General features: G+C 39.0%; 1 long non-coding RNA gene across 2 annotated transcripts in view; it reads left to right on the top strand.

The window, feature by feature from the left end:
- LOC142829440 (uncharacterized) overlaps positions 1–12,282 on the top strand; it is a 72,082-nt gene extending 59,800 nt beyond the window's left edge. The window contains exons 3-4 of one of the 2 annotated variants that reach the window (XR_012903853.1): positions 10,640–10,808; positions 12,143–12,282. This is a non-coding gene — a long non-coding RNA (uncharacterized LOC142829440). The remainder of the gene's footprint in view (positions 1–10,639; positions 10,809–12,142) is intronic. The other variant, XR_012903852.1, reaches the window with a different exon arrangement.
- Positions 12,283–12,838: the final 556 nt, after the last annotated feature.

The raw sequence follows: 12,838 nt of genomic DNA, 5'->3' as shown, positions 1-12,838 counted from the left end.
ACTATGATCCTGCCTCTTCCTTTCCACATTTGAATCACCTTGCTCCCTGATGGAGTAGGCACAGAGGAGCCCTGTTTTTTATCCTAAGTCCAGAAACTTTAATTCTTTGCATCTTTTTCTCCAAACCTGGCACCTAGGCAAAGTGCAAGCAAAATTGGACCCCAAATCAGTAAGACTTGCTAAAACAACACCATTATATTCTAAATGGCAAAACATCTTTTTTCTGTATAGTAGGACTTTAGAAGTTATCAGTGTTATAAATTCATTTTGATCTAACGTCCTGCAGACTCTACCACGTTTGCGAGAGGTAGAGCATAGCAGTCGTTCTTTTTACACTGGGCAATGGACAGGGGTTACTTAAATGATGAGTGGGGATATAACACCAAATGAATCTGAGCTGTCAGAAAAATGAGATGCTATAACTGCATCAGACATTTAAATGCCCCCAACAGGAATTCTACGAACAGCACTAAATGTCAGAGAGAATGTTGTGGAGAGCTGGGGAGATGTGATCAATATGTTTGAGCTTGTCAGTAGTCAGTTCATGGCATTTTGTACATGTTGCAGTTACAAAACAAGAGCATGAGGCAGTCCAATAAAGAATTACAGCAGTTTACAATCAAGTCTGAAGGCTAAGTGCACAGATCATTCAATCTCAGAAAGCTAAAAGCTCTCAGGAGGTCACCAATATCTCTAAAGCAGAGGAGGAAAAACTGATTAAAGCAAGAGTCAAAGATGTCTCTAATCAAAACTTCATACCTCTTGTTTGAAAAGCAATGGTAATCCATCAAAGTTCAAAATGATGGTGTTGGGATATAGCACTGCTTGGCAGAAAGGAATAATTTTGTGTAGGTAAACCAACTGGCATTAAGCACAGTTCTACCAGACCAAAGAATGTCAGCCTACATTTTAGGTGGTGCTCTATTTAATGACACTTTAAAAAAAATCAAGTTAAACAACTCTGCATTTGCTTTCAAAAATGTCTACTAGTAATCACTGAAAGGCACATGTAACCGAGGGACTAGCTCACTGACAGAAATGTTTCAGAAACCATTGAATATTTTCTTTGTGTGGGATTGTTAATGTCAGATTCAGCTATTAACGCCTATATCCTATTGGTAAACCTTACATCCCTCCAAACAAGGACAACTTAATCATTTAGCACAAATAAGAATTACAAAAGCCAAAAACTCAAAGCCATAGTTATGCAGTATAGTTTGTGAGCAAGACAGATAGTCATTGTTTTCACTGAAGGAGTATGAAGAGCAAACAAATTAATAAAAACTGAAGTAATTTAATCAAGAATTCCTCATGGGCTAAAAAAATCAAATTGTTTATACAAACCGTGTGTGTCTCACTTGAATATATTAACGTTCTTGCCATCAGAAACTTTTCCTATGAGAAAAATTGCTGTGAGAATACCAGGTAAAAACAAAATACATATTTAAAGGATTTGGACCAATATTAATAGGATTTTCTTCCAATTTCCGTAATTAAATCATTGACAATGGCCAACTGTTTATAAAAAGGGAGCTCTGGCATTGAAATATACTTAAAACAATATTTATGAAGCTACTGTTGCAATTAGGCCACAATTTTGTGATGAGAATTGTTGAATTAGACACTTGCTCTCACACAAAACCCCACTGTCTCCTTAGGACCACAGACATCAATTACCATTGACCTGATTTTGGGGATCAATGTTACTTTTCAATTTTGTTCTTTATCTGCCTACTTGTTACAAATGCTTGTGTGTTGAATAGAAGTTGCCTCCTAATTCTAATTATGAAATTATAGTCTTGTAATTATAATTGTTTACCACGAATATGACCACAAAGTCATATGTTCTACATTACAGCTTCACTTCATATTACACAATCAGGAAAGGATGTGAACAAAAGACAAGTCATACTAAGAAAATCATAGATAATTGCATAAAGGAGATATAAAGTATAATTAAAGGAGTTGTGCATTCTTTTTTCCAACAACTATGAAAACCTCCCTTTTAGAGCAAGCATAAGGAATATAGGTCTCTAACTTCCTTAGGATCTATTGCTTTCCTGGACCTCAAAAGTGGTTCTACTTTCTCTCTTTTGGCATCAAGTGGAACTTCTATAGTAGCAATTCCCCAACATGTTACCAGGGAATTCCTGTTGCATTTGTCAAATCTACAAGACACTTCTGTCTAATGGTATGGGAGGATCTGGATGGAGCAGGGTAGTGCAGTTGGACCCAGTTATGGTTTGGGACTGTTGTTCCTGTTGCAACTACGTTAGTGCATCTGAGTTATGATGGACTGTATCTTTTAAGGGCTGAGAAAATCTGGGGAGGGGCCTTTTTATGCACGGCCAAGTGAAGCCAGACACAAACTACAGCAATACTCTTAACAGCATTTTAAGATCTGAATGACCACTTAACAGAACATCTGCTAGTTTAGCATCTCTTTGATTCCCTTTTCCACTAGGTTGGTACAAATAAGCCCTCAAAGCTGGAATTGGTTGCTGTAATGATACTACTAAAATAAGCAAGAGAATTCATGGTTATATTTTGAAAGGTTACCTTAATCATAGAATCATAGAATAATAGGACTGGAAGGGACCTCAAGAGGTCATCGAGTCCAGCCCCCCGCCCTCAAGGCAGGACCAAGCTCCACCTACACCATCCCTGACAGATGTCTATCTAACCTGTTCTTAAATATCTCCAGAGAGGGAGATTCCACCACCTCCCTTGGCAATTTATTCCAATATTTGACCACCCTGACAGTTAGGAATTTTTTCCTAATGTCCAATCTAAACCTCCCCTACTGCACTTTAAGCCCATTACTCCTTGTCCTGTCCTCAGAAACCAAGAGGAACAAATTTTCTCCTTCCTCCTTGTGACACCCTTTTAGATATTTGAAAACCGCTATCATGTCCCCCCTTAATCTTCTTTTTTCCAAACTAAACAAGCCCAGTTCATGAAGCCTGGCTTCATAGGTCATGTTCTCTAGACCTTTAATCATTCTTGTCGCTCTTCTCTGTACCCTTTCCAGTTTCTCCACATCTTTCTTGAAATGTGGCGCCCAGAACTGGACACAGTACTCCAGCTGAGGCCTAACTAGTGCAGAGTAGAGCGGCAGAATGACTTCACGAGTTTTGCTTACAACGCACCTGTTGATACAACCTAGAATCATATTTGCTTTTTTGGCAACAGCATCACACTGTTGACTCATATTCAACTTGTGGTCCACTATGACCCCTAGATCCCTTTCTGCCATGCTCCTTCCTAGACAGTCGCTTCCCATCTTGTATGTATGGAACTGATTGTTCCTTCCTAAGTGGAGCACTTTGCATTTCTCTTTATTAAATCTCATCCTGTAAGATGCATAGAAGCCAGTCCAAGGAAGTTCTACATCTTCGCAGTTTGAAATACATCGTGAATTGAAGATGATTAGCACTTCATAGAAGGTGCTTGGCTTTCCATAACTTAAAAAGGTGCAATTTAGAAACAGTAAGGCAAAATCTAAACCAAAACTCAAACTAACAGAAAGATTGCAGTCCTGTCTGACCATGTTTGAAATTGCCACAAAAGCTCTTGCTTTATTAAAAATATGCACATAATAAATAAATGATGCAGAAAAAAGGCACAAGTATTGAATGAGACTAGGAAGGCTCTCTTCTAACTAATAACAGGTTTTAATAGCCTTTTTCAGCTTGCCAAAGCTGCTGTGCATCCTTGGATAATGCCAAGATTTCAACTTTAATTTGCTTTTTAGTTGCTAGCAATTCAACGAATTAAGCTGTCACTTTCTATTATAAAATCTAAATTAGGTGGTTAATAATCACCTTTACAATAATAAAAGAGGAAATTGTCAGTCATTTGGTACCGAACAGTATAATATGATTAGGAAGCATTTGAATAGAGCTTCCATAAAAGTGCATGGATGAGTTTTTATTTGTTACTGATGTTGTGCTCTGTCCAGGTCTTTTAACATACAGAAACAAGTGTAATTGACGCATTAGAACTGAGCAAAATCAAAAAGACCAATGGAACACTTCCTGTTGTGCCTGGCTGAGTTGAGAATGCTGTTGATTTTCTCTGCATAGATTTAGGCAGAATCATCCATTATAACACTGCTCACAGGAGTAGCTGACACCATCAGGCAACTCTGGCAACCTAAGAAAACTGGTCCAATGGTTTAGAAGAACTGAAACTTTTTCATGGGATGGTCAGAGATGAGGCTGATTTTTCTCCCTCCTCTCACATTTCCACTTTAGAAGATGCTAGCAAGAAAAAGAAAATCTCCTTTAGCCAGAAGAAGGAGATGGGGGGGGGGGGGAGGGGAGGAGGGAGAAGGGGATTTTAATAGCACACAAATTCTAGACAATCTTCTGCTTTTGATGTGTTGATGGCAATGAGAATTGCATGTATGGATCAAAGGTGGTGTATGACCTTTATACACTTAATGGTTAAACAAAGTGGAGGGGAATATTACACAAAAAAATATCATGAGGAGAAATATTGGTTTGCAGCCTGTACTCTATATGAGTCATTTTTTTAGAATACAGGATATTGCTGATCAGCACAAAGAGTTGTTATTGGCAAAGACCTGGGCTAAACCACACACACTTTCTCGGGTGCTGTTTTCATTATTTTGTCCTCCCGTTATTTTAGCAAAATATAATTAAGAATTGTTTAATTCTGCCACACACTCAGACAGCTGTGACAAATTGGCCACTTCTAATCACTTTGCACAAAATGGGTAAGTTCAATAAATACAGCTGCATTATATTTCATATTAACTCTCAGATGTAACATGGTAATTTTAAAAGATGAATTGAAAGGTCAAGGACTTTGGAAACAATAGTTATTCCTAATGTTTGCAGAGATATAGCTGATGTTTTATTTCCTTACTGCCAGAATGAAATATTTAGATCAAGTTTTTGATCAGTGTCCATAAAGTAACAAATATATCACCTAACTAAAACTTCAGTGTGTTAGTAAAATTCATCCTGTATCACGTTAAAGAAAAAGATAGTGTATTTAGAATGTTGAGTACAGTAGATACAGGTCAACTAGAGGAGAAGGGCAGCATGAGTAAATCTGTTTTTCAATGGGCCAGTGCCACTTTGTATTTGTGCGGTATTTTCATTGTATTAAAGAATTCCGTAAAATAAAAAGGGAATGTGATAGTACTGAGATTAAGTTGGCAGAGCACATACAATTCTTGGCATTTCCTAAACTGAATGCTTGTTTTCATATCCTTACTATTTTATGAGTCCTAGTTTTTAAAACGTATTCCATTTTTTAAATTTTAATTATATTTCTTTGAATCTTTCATGGAATTCTCTCAAAGTGATTTGCCGTCAGTTAACTGACACAAAACCCCTGAGAGGTACAGAAGTTGTTATGGTGTTCATAAAACTGCTTCCAACTCCTTAGAGGTGAATGAAAGGAATATAAAGAAGACAAAGATATAAATGATCAGTACAAACTATCATCTTTGTGCAGGTAGATAGAAAAGAAGAGGCATCTGTAAAAAGCTTATCAATAACTCATTACAGTAGTTAATTAACTGAGTTGACTTAGACAGTGCTGGCCCATGAGATCTGATCATTACTTAATCTTCTGCTGATCACTTTGGGTTTTCAGTGTTTATTAACGTTATTCGTGTAATCTATTTTTAGCTTATTTGGGCATAGTCTTTATTATAAAAACACTAATCATGTTTCCAAATACGAATCGATCACACAAGGCACAGTGCAAGTAAAACAAAAACAAAATTCTACTTGAAACTAGAAATGTTTTCTGAGGGTACATCTACCCTGCACCATTATTTTGAGATAACTAGTGTTATTTCAAAATAACAATGAGAGCATCTACAAAGCCATTCCCTTATTTTGAAATAATTTCACAATAATGGATGGCTATTCTGAAATCTGTAAACCTCATTCTATGAGGAATAACACCTATTCTGAAATAACTATTTCGAAATAAGTTGTGTGTAGACGCTCCACTCCTGCTATTTCAATATAGCCCCACACCAGGGCAATTCTAAATTATTCCTCCGCAGTGCCTCCTGGAGCTCTAAATCAAAATTGCGTATCTACATTAGGGAAGCCTGCTTCAGACTAATGTTGAGGCTTCCCTGCAGTGTAGACGTGCTATTTCGAAATAAGCTATTTTGGAGTAACTATTCCAGAATAGCTTATTTCGAAGTAAGTGTGCAGTGTAGACGTACCCTGAGATAATATTAGAGACTAAAACACAGCATGGTATCCAATGGTATCTTTCAAAAGCTTCTGCTTGAATTATTTTAATATTTATGGTTAGAGTGCCAGGTCGCTCCCTTGCCAAATCCTATAGAAGACATTTAGAATAATAAATACAAATGATGAATAACTTATGGATGATTCTCATTTACACTAGGGGTCTAGACATATAAATGGATCTTACAGTAAGTTATGACCAATTTAAGGTCCTGAGTACACTATTGCAGAAACTGAGAACTTGCTCAAATGAGGATCACATCCCTTATGCATAAGCAAATAGCAATGAGTAGGGCTGGCCAGCACTTGTTTTTCCTGTTTTTCTAGTAATTAAAAAAATATTTTGCATCAGAAAACATATTTCAGTTATTTCTATAAGGGTACTTCTACACTAGCTCATTAGTTTGAGCTAGGTAGCGTAATGAGGGCAAGTGGAGTTGAAAATGAAGCCTGGGATTTAAATATCCTGGGCTTCATTGGCATGTTCCCGGGCGCCGCCATTTTTAAATTCCCCTTAGTCTGAACTCCGTGCCCGCGGCTACACACGGCACGGAGTAGGTAGTTCAAATTAAAGATCCTAATTCGAACTACCGTTACTCCTCATTCCACTTCACTCCACGAGGAGTAACGGTAGTTCGAATTAGGATCTTTAATTTGAAATACCTACTGGGGGATTTAAAAATGGTGGCGCCTGGGAACATGCCAATGAAGCCCGGGATATTTAAATCCCGGGCTTCATTTGCAACTCCGCTTGCCCTCATTACCCTACCTAGCTCGAACTAACAAGCTAGTGTAGACGTACCCTAAAATACCAAGGTGCTTTTAACTCCCCCCCCCCCCCGACAACACTGTAATACAGTTGGTTCCTTGCTTCTAATTAAAAACACAGCTGAAAGCCTAGGAATATTGGAAACCGTGGCTTTACTCAGGATTTCTAGAGCTTCCAGTCTCTTAGCTTTGTAGTGGTCCACTAGGGAGGCTGCCAAAGAGGCGAACAATTTGGCAGAAAAGCAGATGGGCTTCCCAGGAACATTCTTGAGATATATTTCAATTTAATCTATTTGGTATTTTCCAGTGGGAAAAGCGTTCCTTTGGAAAATGTCCAAACAACTCCAGCAGTGAGTTAGCCCATGTTGGTTGAATTTCTTTTGCTAGTTCTTAGTTCTGCAAGAACAAATTCTTCTCCGCACACGATAATGAAGTCCAGGATCTCCTATATGCTGGTGCTTGTCTGCGACCCTGAGAACTCATGCAGCTCATGGAACTTGAATTCATGGTCTGGTGTGCTGCCTGCTCTGAGGTCTGCTCACCACTCTGGACACTTAGGCTACGTCTACACTGGCCCCTTTTCCGGAAGGGGCATGTAAATTTCACCAGTCGTCGTAGGGAAATCCGCGGGGGATTTAAATATCCCCCGCGGCATTTAAATAAAAATGTCCGCCGCTTTTTTCCGGCTTTTAAAAAAGCCGGAAAAGAGCGTCTAGACTGGCCCCGATCCTCCGGAAAAAGTGCCCTTTTCCGGAGGGTCTTATTCCTACTTCTTATTCCTACTTCCTACTTCAAAGTAGGAATAAGACCCTCCGGAAAAGGGCACTTTTTCCGGAGGATCGGGGCCAGTCTAGACGCTCTTTTCCGGCTTTTTTAAAAGCCGGAAAAAAGCGGCGGACATTTTTATTTAAATGCCGCGGGGGATATTTAAATCCCCCGCGGATTTCCCTACGACGACTGGTGAAATTTACATGCCCCTTCCGGAAAAGGGGCCAGTGTAGACGTAGCCTTAAATTTTCCTGGGGCTTTTTCTGTTCACCTGGAGAGCAGTAGAGTTGAAAGTCCTGGTCAGACCAGTCATTGTAGGGCACTGTGGGACACCACCTGATGGTAAAGAACATTGACTGTCACAGCACTGCTTTTCCACTACTGGAAAGTCGACCATGTAAGATTGAATTTAGTGATTACTCCTTGTGAAAGCTGTAGTTCAGAAATGGACTTTAATGACACTTTAGGTTGATGGAGTTGGCGTAGTATTGTGGACTCATTGTTTAGAAAATCAACCTATTGTGGCTAAGTTTGACCTAAACTCCCAGTGAAGATTAGGCCTTAGAGTTTCAACAGCACTCAGGGGAGCCAACAGCTTGTTTGTGCCCCATGTCAAGGTGGAGGGGATCCTCAGGTGAGGCCTCAGGTGGAAGGGGCAGTGTCAAGGGTAGCCAGCTCTCTGTGCAATATGGAGCACTCCACACCCCTCATAGATCTCAGAGCCACCCAGAGTGCACAGCACAGTGCTCGAGGGGTGATTTAAAGGGCCAGGGACTAGGTCCCATTGAATCGCCAGGCCCCCAGGGCAATTGTCCATCCCACTCTGTCCTCCATTTTGGCAGGCCTGCTAGCACCAATCACCATAATATTTAAGTACATCATAGAAGATCAGACATTCATAGTGATGTTCACAGCGAACTCTCTTGAACTGTCTACCACTCTTCAGTGCCTTACAAAAATTGAGCTTTGACAAACCTTCACAATGGACAATCTGGAAAGCAGTATTTCATAATATTTCAAATTGCTATGACATATAAGGAAACTGAAGCTATGTGGATGGGCTTTTTAATTTATGCTATGGGAAAGAAAGCAGAGCATATTATTGAATCATTTGACTTTATGAAAACTGTCACAAAGATGATTTTGAGACGATTCCAGCTATATTGGATGAATATCTTCTATCACAGAGAAATGTAGTTTGTAAAAACTTTTTACCTGAGATTTCAAGTAGAAGAAAAATTTTCTTTAAGAGCCCTGGATGCATTAGCTGAAAATTGCAATCCCTGAAAAATCACAGAACATGAAAATACCAGAGGCAGACAGGTTTGGGTTAACAGAAAAAAATCTTTCACAGCAGCTGCAATTAAAAAACAGAATAACCCTAACCACATCTTATATAGATAGAAAAATGCTATCTGTATAAAAAACCCTAGCCACAGAGTATAAAAATCAGAGTAACACTAGCCACATCTTATACAGATAGCAAAACTTCTTATACAGATAGCAAGTTGCTTCTCTGTTTTGTTCTGTGTTTTTGTTGCAAAAGCAACTCGAAAAACCTGAAACTAGCTTAGAAGCTGTAAACCACAGGAAGATTAAAAGTTAGTACTGAGGAGATTAAAGGTTAAGGTGGGCGGGGGAGGGGGGCATTGTTTATGTTGTGTGGGAGGTTGTGGTTTTTTTTTTAATAAGTTGCTAGGTATGTTCCTGGGAAAAAAATTGGTAGTAGCAGACTGTCATGATGCAAAGCATCAAACTCAGCAGTCCAGGAGGTCAGAGATGACATAGAGGACTGTTGTCAAAAAAGAGAATTATGCTAGCTACAAAAAAGGAACCTTGACATTCAACTTTAATCAGTTCTATAGTGCATGTACATAACATACCTTAGATAAGCTAATTTCAGTACTTGACAGATAATTTAAGGACCTTATTGTAGACAATTTCTGCTGTATCTCTGAGAAGAATATTCTGTAATCAGTTCATATTTGATTCAGAAGCCTGGCCTTTAGCTGGCTGCCTGACTGATGGGAAGAGCCAGCACACCAACTTCTGAAGCCAGCAACAGCTGAAGTTGGGTGGCTGATCAATGCATTTGCCTATGTCTGTGTGAGATCCCAGTCCGAGCTTGTTTCCAGTCCGATTCCTGCCTTGTCTTATTCCAGATAACCCAGCTGTGACTCTGATTTTGCTCTAACCACTAGGCACAAGAACCCATGTCCTAATATCTCTATTTGAGCAGCCAAGTCCTGCTAACAATAAGGGAGCTAGCGCTGACAAGGTGAGCATTGATCCCACAAAAGCTAATCACTCTGACAGATATAGTGAGAATGCTATTTACATTGCAGGTCCAGGTTACCAAATTTCAGGCACATAAAGTGATCCTACAAGTTCAAGCCCAGGCACACCTGCCTGACAAATTCAGTGGCGATCACAACAGTTGTAAGTTCCAATCTGTACTTCTGCTATGCCTGCAGTTTTACCTCACTGGCTAAACCAGAGTGGGGCTGGTTATCAGACTGCTTTCCAGGGTTACCCTGAATTGGGCCTCTCCATTTCTGGAAAAATCAAGCAGACTTCTGAGACAATTTGAGAACTTTGACCTATGATGATGATCTTTGATGACTTGAATCACAGGTACAGTTGAAGTTATGCATCAGGAGTTACAGCAGGAACACCAGCCAGGTGCTAAATATAATATAATACAAATATAATAAACTTTGCATCAAGCTGTCATTCTAAAGTCCAGTCTGTGCCTTGGTCAAGAAAATAGACTAAAGTTCTCCTTTCCCCAGTGATATGTCAATGCCCTGGTGATGGCCAGTCAGCATCCAACACCTCTTAAATTCTCTTTTCAGCTTTGAAATCCTGCAGTGCCTAACACCAACTTAGAGATTCTATATCCTGGAGTTTGCTGAACACACAAGATCACCGCCCAGCACAAGGAGTCAAGTGAGTGGGTGGAGTCTATAGATTGATCACTCCTTTTTGTCTGGACCAGTCACCTACCAAATGGCTCTCCTAGAGGTAACTATCCTTCAGGGCTATAGAGAAATCCCCTAATTTGAGCTAATTTGTGTGTCACATTTAGTTGTTCTTGGTGTGACCTGGCTTGTCACCCTTGGCACAAGAGGTGAATTTATTCCTTGCCCTTCTACTTAAATCAGGGGTGGAGAAACTTTTTGGAGTCAGGGGCTGCTAATCCACAGAAAAATCCATCCGGGGCAACACACAACTGAGAAGAAATAAAAAAAACCCACAACAACAAAAACCCACAAACAATTCTTCATTACAGTAGAGCAGCGGGTGAAGGAGGGGGGCTCCCCAATGATGTAGGGAGTGTGGACTGAACTTCAGGGGCTGGGATCCTGAGGTTCCCCACCCCAACCTAAACTATATTCATATTATATTAGTTTTATTTGGGGGTGCTGTTTTATAATAATAAAAAAGCATTTGCTTATGCTTGGTGGAATAAGACTGCTAAACATTCATTATGTTGACCTGAGATCACCTTTTCCTAATAATATCTATGTAAAAGCTACTATGGTGGATTTTTTTTAGTGATATCCAGCAGAGAGCTGGTATTTAATTCATAAAAATTATGCCACCAGTTTTATGTCAAATAAAGTCTATGGGTTTTCCCCCTTCATCGTAGGTATGGAAAGTGGGTTGAATAAATACTGAAATGAAATACATTAGTTGCCAAGAAACATTTCTTTTCTCATTCACTGAAAGTGGACCTCTCCAATCATACTTTGAGAAACTGAGAGGAAATGTAGTGACAGTTTAATTTGAAAAAGCTGTTATGCTTCTCTTGGTAACACAATTGGACACTATTTGAACCGGGGAACTTTAGGAAGCTTAAGTCTGGCAGTTATGTAAATTGGCTAAAACCAGAAGGCATTAGCATCATGGATTTCACATCTATAAGCATTTTCTGTAGCCATGTCTGCTTTCGTTATAATGTTTTTAAATCATAATTACAATCTGTAATTCACAGTGAGCTTCAGTAATGAAATAGAATGGTAGGGTTGTTTTTTTTTATTTGGGTCAATTTTCAGTTACTGCAAGTTCTAATTGTTGTTCAATAGGAAGGTCACACTTTATCTACAAAACTGCACAGTTTTGAAGATTATCAAAACCTATTTGATGTATAAGCTGTGAGGTGAATCTCATAACTTGTGCTGGTCAAAACTCAGAATTTCTATTCCATGAATTCTAGTCATTTCAGATTTTGCTTAATTCCATTTGGAATAAAAAGAAATCAGTGTTTTTCAAAACAATTTTTTAAATCTTGGTTTGGTCAAATGCAGAGACACTCATAAAAAACCTTGAATATCTTTGACATTCTTTAATTACAGGTTACTCATACTGGATTGAATACTGGCATTAAGGATTAGTCCAAGCTATACAATTCCGATCTGGTTTTCAAATATCCCAAACTTCAGAACAATTTGATCTTGTGATTTGGTGCATTCTGTGATCAATAAAGGACTGAATAATGAAATTCAGACTTGGATCTGGAAATGAATTCTCATCAAATGCATTGAAGTGTAAACTTCGAAGATACAGGGTTTGTAAAAATATATACCAGTGCTGAGTGCTTTTGCATGTAAACCAGTGTTTAATGGAGCATGTCTCTGCATCATTGAGTCTTGGGTAAGCAGATGGGAAGGATGCTAAATCTGGTAAGGATCAACGATTACCTTGTTGTTTTAAAATTACTTAACTGTACTTCCATTAATAAGCATGTGTGCATTTTTCATCCATTTTGAAAATATTTTACTTCCAAACTTAAGTCTACAGACACTATGCACTCTTCGTGAAATAAGCCGATTTGCACAGAACACTGGTGGTTGACAGGTCTTCTTGAACCTGAAACCTTTGGGCTAAACCCATGATTCTACCCCAAGAAATAAAAGCCAAATGCCTATTAGTTTATGTACAGGCAGTCCCCGGGTTACGTACAAGATAGGGACTATAGGTTTGTTTTTAAGTTAAATCTGTATGTAAGTCGGAACTGGCATCCAGATTCAGCCGCTGCTGAAACTGATCAG

The sequence above is a fragment of the Pelodiscus sinensis genome, chromosome 5 (genome assembly GCF_049634645.1).
Source record: "Pelodiscus sinensis isolate JC-2024 chromosome 5, ASM4963464v1, whole genome shotgun sequence".
Lineage (NCBI taxonomy): Eukaryota > Metazoa > Chordata > Testudines > Trionychidae > Pelodiscus > Pelodiscus sinensis.
This window is presented reverse-complemented; position numbering and strand designations above follow the sequence as displayed.